Source organism: Equus quagga, chromosome 9 (assembly GCF_021613505.1).
Source record: "Equus quagga isolate Etosha38 chromosome 9, UCLA_HA_Equagga_1.0, whole genome shotgun sequence".
Classification (NCBI taxonomy): Eukaryota; Metazoa; Chordata; class Mammalia; order Perissodactyla; family Equidae; genus Equus; species Equus quagga.
In genome coordinates this window covers 5,908,442-5,918,383 of record NC_060275.1, presented here as the reverse complement: position 1 = coordinate 5,918,383, position 9,942 = coordinate 5,908,442, and the positions used below count along the sequence as shown (strand labels likewise).

The following is a 9,942-nucleotide window of genomic DNA, read 5'->3' as shown; positions in this document are numbered from 1 at the left end:
GTTTCACAACTGCTGTACATACGCCTAAGATTGCTATTCTGTCTGTCTTCCTTGTTCCGAGCCAGTGTTTTGAGAGTCCTTTCATCCTCATTCCTTTCTATTCCGAGGTGTGCACTACCAGAAAGGTATGTGCCATGGCTTTATGGACTATACTCTAAACATTTCACACTTTATGTCAACGAGAGGGAATAAAAGCCTGTCACAAAATGCCTTACCATGGAGACTCGTCGGTGAAATCTGGTATCTGTGCTATCTCAAGACTGAGAGGAGGGATGTTACCTTCGTTCCGGGAAAACTAGGGAATAAAATTATTGTGAACTCTCTAGTAAAGAAAACACTTAGAAGAAAGAGCAAAACACGCCAATGAGTATTTTCTTAATTTCTCCGTCAGACATTTTGCCTCCACCCTTCTTCTAATTTGTTCCTCAGATTACATCTCTTCCTAGTTCTTAGTTAGAAAAACTGGATTAGAGCCGCACTGGTTCCTACTACACCATCAGCCAATGCGGAGGTTTCGCTTGCAAAGTAGACCGTTGTTTTTCAAAGCAGAATAATTCCCTCTCCCATTTAGTGATAACTGAGGTAAGGATGATAATGTCTCTTTAATCCTTTCCATTTTCTCTCTTGTCTGTTTTGTCTCTAGTTTTGTGGAACACTGGGGCAGAGGAAAAGTTTGACAACTTGTTCGTGTGACCCAAGGAACAAGTGGCCATGTTTACCTTGGAGGTTGGAAGATGAGTTAAGACAGACGCTAGAGCATATGGGCCCTAAGGCAGCGACCACCCCTGGGACATTTTTTCATGGGTATTTGATGTACCAACTGTAAAGTTAGATGGTTTTCCATTTCTATCTATCCAAGCAGGTAGAGAGAGCATCAGTGCTCCGAAATCCATGAGGGGCTGCAGTTGCCAAGTCCTGCGGTTCGCGACCATAAGTTGTGCTCTGCTCACGCTGTTCCTTGTGTTCCTACTTAATAAAAATGGAAAACATTCAGCTTTCCAGCATGATAAAAGCATATGATCAATGTGTTTTCCCCTTCAACTGAAGGGAAGATCTTTTACTTCTGCCGTACCAGATGGATTCCAAATCTAATTTTAAGCAAAACCCTGTGAGTGAACAGTCCTCAAGCGAGAATTCTGAAACACATGCTCGTTCCTCAAACAATTTACAAAAGGAGGGATGTGATGAAAGTGACTGAAAATTTAATTAAAGTCGTTATTCTCTTATTTTATATTGGTGAAAGACATTCATATTTTCATTCCTCTGTATTAAATGAAACAGATACAACTTGAGGAGAGAGGATTTTGTGCAATATTCAGGCATTTTAAAATCGTCTGTCATGCTGTTCTTTTCAGCTACAATTACCCAGCTATGAAAATTACTTATCCCATCAGCCCAGTACCTTGAAAATACGTAAGCAAGAGATTTGCTGAATATCCATGGCCATCCTGAACTAGAGGCCTCTGATTACCTCCTCAAGAGAAGACTTTTGTTTTGTTTTTTGGTTTGTTTTTAATATTTTCTGATACCTAAGTCAAGGCTTTTTTCCTCTTATTCCATTTGGTTTTTACACTGCAAAAACTTACTTTTCATTTTGTATTTATGTTTTAATTTTAAATTCACATAGACTTTTTGTATTTTTTACATGAATATTAGTAAAGCAAGCAAAAAAACCAAAATAAAACTTTGAGTGTCGCTTGGAATTATAGCCCTTTCAATACAGATGGAATTAGATAATTTCCTTCTCCTAAGAAATCGTATTTTTAATAAAAACTTAATTTTTCTAGAGACAATTTAGATTTACAGCAAAATTAAGAAGGTACCGAGATTTCTCATACACCCCTACTACCGTATGTGCCACAGCCTCCCCATCACCAGCATCTCCCACCAATGTGGTACATTTGTTACAGTTGATGAATCTACGTTGATACATCATTTTCATCCAAAGTCCGTCGTTTACTCTTCCTGCCTTACATCCTATGGATTTAGACAAATGTATAATGACATATAGGCATCGTTATAACGTCATACAGAGAATTTTCACTGCCATAAAAACCTCTGTGCTCCACATATTAATCCCTTTCCTCTCTTTCCTGCCCCAATACCTGAAAACCACTGGTCTTTTTACTGTATCCATAATTTTGCCTTTTCCAGAATGTCGTATAGTTGGAATCATTACAGTACATAGCCTTTCTCAGATTGTCTTATTTCAAGTTGGGGAAGTTCCTCTCTGTTCCCAGCTTACTGAGAGTTTTTATGATGAATGCGTGTTGGATTTTGTCAAATGCTTTTCCTGCATCTATTGATACGATCACATGATTTTTATTTTTTAAATAAACATATATTATTTTTTTATTTAATATTGATATGATGGATTGCATTAATTGACTTTTGAAAGTTGAACCAGCCTTGTACGCCTGGGATAAATCCCACCTGGTTTTGGTATGTATTTCTTTTTATACGTTGTTGCATTTGATTTGCTAATACTTCGTTGAGAATTTTTCTATGTATGTATGTGAGACATATTGCTCTATAGTTTTGTTTTTTTTGTAAAATCTTTGTCTGGTTTTGATATTAGGGTAATGCTGGCCTCGTAGAATGAGTTAGGAAGTATTTCCTCTGCTTCTCTGCTCTGAAAGAGACAGTGGAGGACTGGTAAAATTTCTTCCTTAAATATTTGATAGAATTCGCTAGTAACCCATCTGGGCCTGGTGCTTACTATTTTGGAAGCTCATTAGTTAATGATCCAATTTCTTTAATAAATATAGGCTTCCTCAGATTGTATATTTTTTCTTGTGTGAGTTTTGGCAAATGGTGTCTTTCGAGGAATTGGTTCATTTTTTCTAGGTTATCGAATTTGCAGACATACAGTCGTTCATAGTATTCCTTTATTATTCTATTAATGTCCACAGGCTCTGTAGTGGCCCAGGGGTCTACTGTGGTCTCTGTTCCTGAGTCTGTGCTCTGCTAAAGCGTGATTCCCTGTGTTCACCTATCTGTCTTTCCAATCTCAAGTTCAGCAGTTTGCAGTGTCCTCACCTCTCTTTTGATTTAAGGAGAGTCGCTGATTTTGCAGCCTGTTCAGATTTTCACTTGTCAGAATGGAGTGGCAACTTCTAAGCTTCTTACATGTGGAACTGGAAAATTTTTTTATTGAAATATAATTAACATATAACATTATATTTAGTTTCAGGTGTACAACGTAATGATTTAACATAAGTATCTATTGTGAAATGATCACCACAATAAGTCTAGTTAACATGCATTTTTTAATTTTCCTTTTCTAGGGTTCAAAATAAATTCACTAAAAGGAGTACTAAACCTCTTACAAATAAATATAAAATGTATGACCTAGGTCTTCTAATCCACCAGAACAATTCTGCTTAGTCTCTTCCCAAAATTTATGCTAGACTGTAGATTTTACAAAAGTTTTATCAGCAAATCCCCCGTTGATTAGATCATATCTTAAGACCAATAAATAGAAAAGAAGGTTCTCTGCCACAAGTGAAAGGGAAGGTTGCAGAGTTAAGGGTTTAAAGAGAATGGAGAAGATTTCAATCATCATTTAAGAGAATGGAAGGGAGAGTTCAATAGAGACATAGGAGGATTGCGTGGTATTGAGGACCCAGTTGAAGTCTGGTCTCTTTCATGCTCATTACCAGCATCAATCAGTATTGCATATATACTTTTTTACATAGTACTGAGAAACCTGGGTATCACCATGAAGAAGGCATCTAACTGGATTCAGGCAGGTTTTAGTTTTAGAAAAAGGAGTCTATTGAAGGACAATGAACAAATGGCAAAGCACGGTCAATGTAATGAGACCCCCAAACACAAAAGGGAAGGACTTCAGCTAGGAGCAGAAGGTTCAGGCCACTGGGGTTCTCAGGAACATTAAACAGAGGTAGAGGAGTGAGAGGCATGAAAAGGGAAACTTTAGGGTCAGAATAGGATCCCAAGCCTTATTTTAGAGGGGATGATGAGCTCAGGATTGTTGCAGGAGACCTGCAGTCTCAAGCATCATGCGGCAATGCGTCAGAGTTGGAGACATCAGTATAAACTCATGTTTCACTCAGTGTAGACACAGATAGTTCCATACAGAAATACCTGTAGCTATACACGGGTGGGTATACACATGTATATTTTCTTGCTTAGTGAGGGGAGATGAACTCAAAGAAAGGATGTCTCCATAAGCAATAAGCACACCCAGCTCCCAGATCTTAGTTTCTAATACCATCCTTCAAAAAAAGGAACCAGGGCTCCTTTGAGAAATAGCTGATTCTAAGATTGAGACAGGAAACTTGCAAGATGAGCCTGCAACATCTTGTAGTGTCAGAGAGTAAGTGCTTAAGACACACAAATACACATTGATGGGGTGGGTCAAAGGGACACAGGAGCCGACTGAAAGAGCTCACAATAGCCAAAACAGGAACAATTTGAGCAAAAAAAGAAATAAAGTAACATCAGATTATAACCCAAAGTATAAAATAAATATACACATATACTTACTGATAAATAATTGAATAAATTAATAAATGGTGGCGAGTTCCTGTGTCAAAGAATTCAAAATAATGTATATAGGTTCTCTACCCTAGAGAAAGGAAAGCCTAACTTCCTACTCATTAAGTGTAAGCTACTCATAGTGATTTCCTTCCAAAGAATACAGTACAGTATAACAGTATAGAAAGAGCGGGGAAAGGAACCGTACAGTGGAGAAACCTGAAAAAACTCAGCCAGGGGATCAAGCCAATATATACAATGATAAGGTATTCTGATAGTATATGGCTTTGACATGATGTAATGAAAACAGCGTTTTACCTCTGTGCCTTTCTTTTCCAAGCTCGTGGCGGCAGTCTACTCATGAGATAAACATCAGACTAGTTCCAATAAAAGGGGTCCTACAATATCGCCAGTACTGGTATACACCCGACCTCAACACTGTCAGGTTCACCCAAAACAAAGCAAATCTGAGACACAGTCACACTGCCAAAGAAATTGAGGACAGATGACAACTAAATGTAATGGCACATCCTGGATAGGATCCTGGAACAGAGATGGGACACTAGACAAAAACCAAGAAAATCTGAATAAGCTGTGGACTTCAGTTAATTATGCATCAATATTGGTTCATTAATTTTAATAATTTTACCATACTGATATACGATGTCAACAATAAGGGAAACTGTTCAGGGGTACATGGGGACTCTGTATCATCTTCTCAATTTTTCTGTAAATCTAAAACTACTGTAAAATGTAAAGTTTATTATTAAAAAACACCAGTATGAGTAAGAGGTGATCTCTGTTCCCCAGGAGCTCACAGTCCAAAGAGAAGACAAATACCCAAGAAATTACAGTTTAGTGTGGTAAGTTTTGTGAAAAATGCAGCTTGGGACATATGAGAGTTCAGCAGAGGTGCGCCTAGCAATGCCTGGTGGATCCAGGGAATCTGGATGGAGAGAATGATTCTGAACTGAATATTCCAGGAATCAATGGAGCGAAGAGGAAATGAAAAATGCAGGAAGCACTGAAGTCTAATGTTGGGTGCTTAATTCCGTTTATCGCCAGGATCAAGAGCAAATTCCTAGACTTTTACAGTCATCCCAACTTTGACTGCAAGTTTCCTTTCCTGCTTATCTCCCACTCCCTGACTCGGCATCATTATTAACTCTGCTCCCACCAAACGTGAACGCATCATTCTCTTAAGTCTCGTGCTGTCTGGCCTCCTCTGTACATGTAGTCACTTTGGGGATGGTGAGCACTTTTTTGCTTTTTTGAAAGGCTACGCAGCCTTCAATATCTGCCCTGTTTCCCTGCTCCTTGAAAATCCCCAGACCCTTGCAGTTCATCAGTTCGCTACCTTCTTTAAACTCAAAGCACTTTTACCATACTCTAAATCCAATTTGAATAATTCTGTTCTACTATATTGAATATTCTACTCTACTATTATCGTTTCTGAAAATGTTGCAAAAAACCTTGGAATCGTTTATATTTCCATGTACCTATATATTTTTTCATCAGTTATATTCTTCAATTCTCTAAAACTTGTCTTGGAATCGTTGTTTTAGATTTATAAGACTGCCCAGATATCATCTTTCCATTATTTGATAAAGAGAAAGGATAGGAACTCATATTTATTGACTGTCAATGTGTCAGGAACTCTGGAAAGCATGTGAAATGTGTTAACTTTTCAAATCTCCCAAATGCCTATGAGATAAGTATTATCTCCATCTTCTGTGAAAACTGTTGAGGGTCACTGTGGCTGCAAAACCTACCCAAGCACCTAGTCAGAATCCTGAGCGTGGGATGCAGTAGGCAACTAAGCCCAGCCCAGGTCTCCTCCAGCATACCACCTCCTCTGTGCAAGCAAAGGAATTGAGACCATAAGGCAAATTGATTTCTCACCATTAAAAAGCTCCCTAATGCCAGGGCCAGACCGATTCTCCCTACTGTGTAGTGGCCTCACTCCTTCCTAGAAATATGACCTGAAGCATTTTTTTGACATCCCAGTTTCCTCAATTTTAAAAGGGGGCTTAAAATGGCACCTATCCCATAAGGTCTTTGTGAGGAATGAATGAGCTACCATAGTGAATAGCTAAGAGCATCCCCTGACACATAGCAAGTTCTGTTGTTATCATTGTTACTGTCATTATACTTAGGTGTCACACGATTTCTTTTTTCTCTTTTCAGTCCTCTATGGCATAGAAAACATCCATACTCATTTATTTGTTTTATGGTTTTCTGGTTTTACTTCTATGACAGTCTTCTCATTTTCCAGAATATAAAAAATGAAATGGTATTTGACTCCAGTTCAAGAGCTTGACAGTTAAGTCACTCTTAAGTGCTTTAAGAAAAGAGAAGGGTGTAGTTAAGGTTGTCAAGAAAATATGGAGATTGTCACACAGCTTTGGGCAGGTAGTGACAGGGGCAAAGCCGATGCACGTAACCTTTCTCTCCCCCTTTCCAAACATCTTAGCGCGCTAAGAAAGGAAACTTTGACACTGAGGGCACGCTGAGAAGGGATGCTACTTCAAATGAAGCAAAAACATGTGTAATATATGTTAGTAATCAGAGAAATTGCTTAATTCTCTTCTCAGGTTTAACAGCTTTTCAAAGATTGTGAATAAGCTAAAGGAGTTTTTAATATTCCTCTGAAATATGAATCCATGTACAACCTTGTATTACATAATTAAAAATGTCTTTGATCTGAAAGTCCTGGATTTATCCTAGCAAATTAAGTGTCGAGCAACTGATCTCCAGGTTTTCTTCATAATGCAAACAAGTCAAGCCGGTCAATGCCAGCTCCAGGGTGACGTTCAACACAGGGGTCTCCAGCTTCGTTAATGCCAAATATCATCATGTGTCATCCAAAAAAAAAGGGTGATTGACATCATGAGAGCTATCTGAGTTCTGTTCATATCAGAAAGGTGAACACAATTTAACAGATGTTAGGGTGAAGGTGTACAACCGATTACTCGTATAGATCACTAATGCCGAAAAGGAGGACTCACCTGAGACATCTCTTTATTTTGTCACTCCCTCACATAAACCCGAGTTCACGTCACTAATGTTTCCCCAGAATAAGATGTAACACTGTTCAAAGTAGAATACTACTTCACTGTAGACAGTGAAACGTAAATATATGCATCTGTATAATCATCCACAACGTCCTCTATTGCATGCAGAAAATTGACTACCTTCAGTTCCTCTTTTAACAAGGCCCAAGGTCAACAGGTTTCACTTGTGCTGGATAACCAGCAACTTCTCGTGAGGTTTGAGTCAACTTCTTCTCCCAAAGATACGCAGGCACAATTTTAAAACCTTTCACCCTATACCTCTTTACACATGGAGATCAAAACTGTACGGCAAAAATAACTATCAAACGGCTTGATGTCAATGAATCCACTTTAATCCCATGGATTATACTGAAGCCCTAAATCAGGGAATTGTCTAGGATAATAGGGTGTAGCATTAAAATGTGCGAAGCACATGAGGCAGTCCTGGCTCCGTTATGTTATATAACTTCACTGTGAATACTAAAAGGGTAACGTACGTGAAAATACTTTAGAAATAAGGAGTGTTGTAAATACATTTGTTGTGCTTTTATTCTTTAAGTTGGCCATGCCCATGGCAGAGAAGAGAAGTTTCTATGCGACTACTTATTTGGTTTTATTAAAAGAAATAGGATGTTAGCACTGATGTGAATGAGTCAAACAGAGTAGCAAAGATTTGTTGGAAAGGCCAGATTTCTATTTTGGTTTAATAAAAAAGCTGTCGATACTGAAAGAAAATATTATTGTCATACAACTAGCTCTTCATACAGTTCATTTATTATAGTAAGACATCATCTGCAACTTATACTAACGTATAGCACTGATGACACATGCCCCATTGGGAAAACACCTAATGTTTAATGAATGAACTTAAAGAACAGACTAGTGCAGTTGCTGAAAAGATTTGGAGATGCCAGGAATTGAACCCGGGGCCTCATGCATGCGAAGCATATGCTCTACCACTGAGCTACATCCCCAGCCCTGAGGGTGACTTCATGTGGTGATAAACCAATACAGTCATTGCTTTTTAAAAGCTGGGCCAAGCAATGTCTGTCTATGGAATGAACTGGCACTGGATTCCTATAGTTTCAATTTCCAGTGGCAGAGTTCTTCAGCAGTCCTCATGGGCCTGTACATTTTGTCCTGCCACTTTGTGATTGAACATCGTGCTAGTTTCCAAAACCTTATTTACAGAGATGAAGAAGCACTGTCTTCCTTCAAAATTCATCTTATTTAATGGTCTCCTACTCATAGATCCAAGAAAATGTTTTAATTATATTTCACAATTTCCCCATTACTTCTGTGGGAAGGAAACAAAAGCTTTCTCCTCTAGTCTCCTTGGTTCCCTAGCTGGGACCCTGCAGATTAGACAAAAGACAGGTTAAGAAGAGAAAAAACAGAGTTTGTTAACAGGTGCAGCATGCACACAGCACTCATGTGGGAGAAACCCAGTTATGAGTAACTTAAAGGTAATGTTAGAGCTTGGGACTTATATAGCATCTTAACAGAGAACAATAAATTGTAGAGAAGTCACAAGACAAGCAAAAGGCGTTTAGCCTTTTAGGGGTGGCAAACTGCGAGAATGTAAATATACGGGGGAAACTAAGGGAAGATAAGAACTCTCTAGTGAGGTTTGTTTGTGTAGATGTCTCAGTGCCTGTTGTCTCTGGTGATAAGGTTGTCATTCCCCTCCAGGTACAGTGTGATGGGGGGCACCTTCACGGGGGAATTTATGGCCACCTCCAGGCAGATGGGGTAGAGCAGGGAGTTCACCCCGGGCCTGATTTTTCTCAATTGCCTTCAGCTCAAAATAACCCTTATGCCAGAGTGGCATATTTAGAGTGGCTATTCTGAACTCCTCCATTTCCTTCCTGGGGTAAAGGGAGAACAGGGTGTCTTGTTATTGAGAAAAGCATTAGGAAAAAGCTTACTTGTTGCAATAACAATATTTTCCTCAAGACAAGGAAATTCTACTCTGCCCACCAACACGTCTAAGAGTCCACCCAAGTTACATGGCATTGTAGGGACCAGAAGCAGCAGCATGGCTCTGAGTATTCTTTTCTGAGAGACGCAAGTCCAAAACATGGAGAATTCTCAGCACTTGACTTTTACTGGCTATGATGATAAGGATGAAACAGTTATTTATAAATAACATTTTCACAGTGAAAGGATAAAAAAGCACTAGAAGTAAATGGAAGAGCTATTCTTCGATTTCATCTACTTGATTACCACAGCCCATAATGTTGAATGTAGCATATCCCTTGATACGACTGTTAGCGTAGGACCCTCTAAATATTGGATGAGCTCATCAGAACCTAATGGAATATGTAATTTCCATGTTATCACTAAAAACATACTCTGGCTCTGACACTGTTTCTCTTCACTAAGAAGA

General features: G+C 38.8%; 1 non-coding gene across 1 annotated transcript; it reads right to left on the bottom strand.

The window, feature by feature from the left end:
• Window positions 1–8,455: 8,455 nt before the first annotated feature.
• TRNAA-CGC (transfer RNA alanine (anticodon CGC)) lies at window positions 8,456–8,527 on the bottom strand. The gene has a single exon. It is a non-coding gene; the product is annotated as a tRNA-Ala (tRNA).
• Window positions 8,528–9,942: the final 1,415 nt, after the last annotated feature.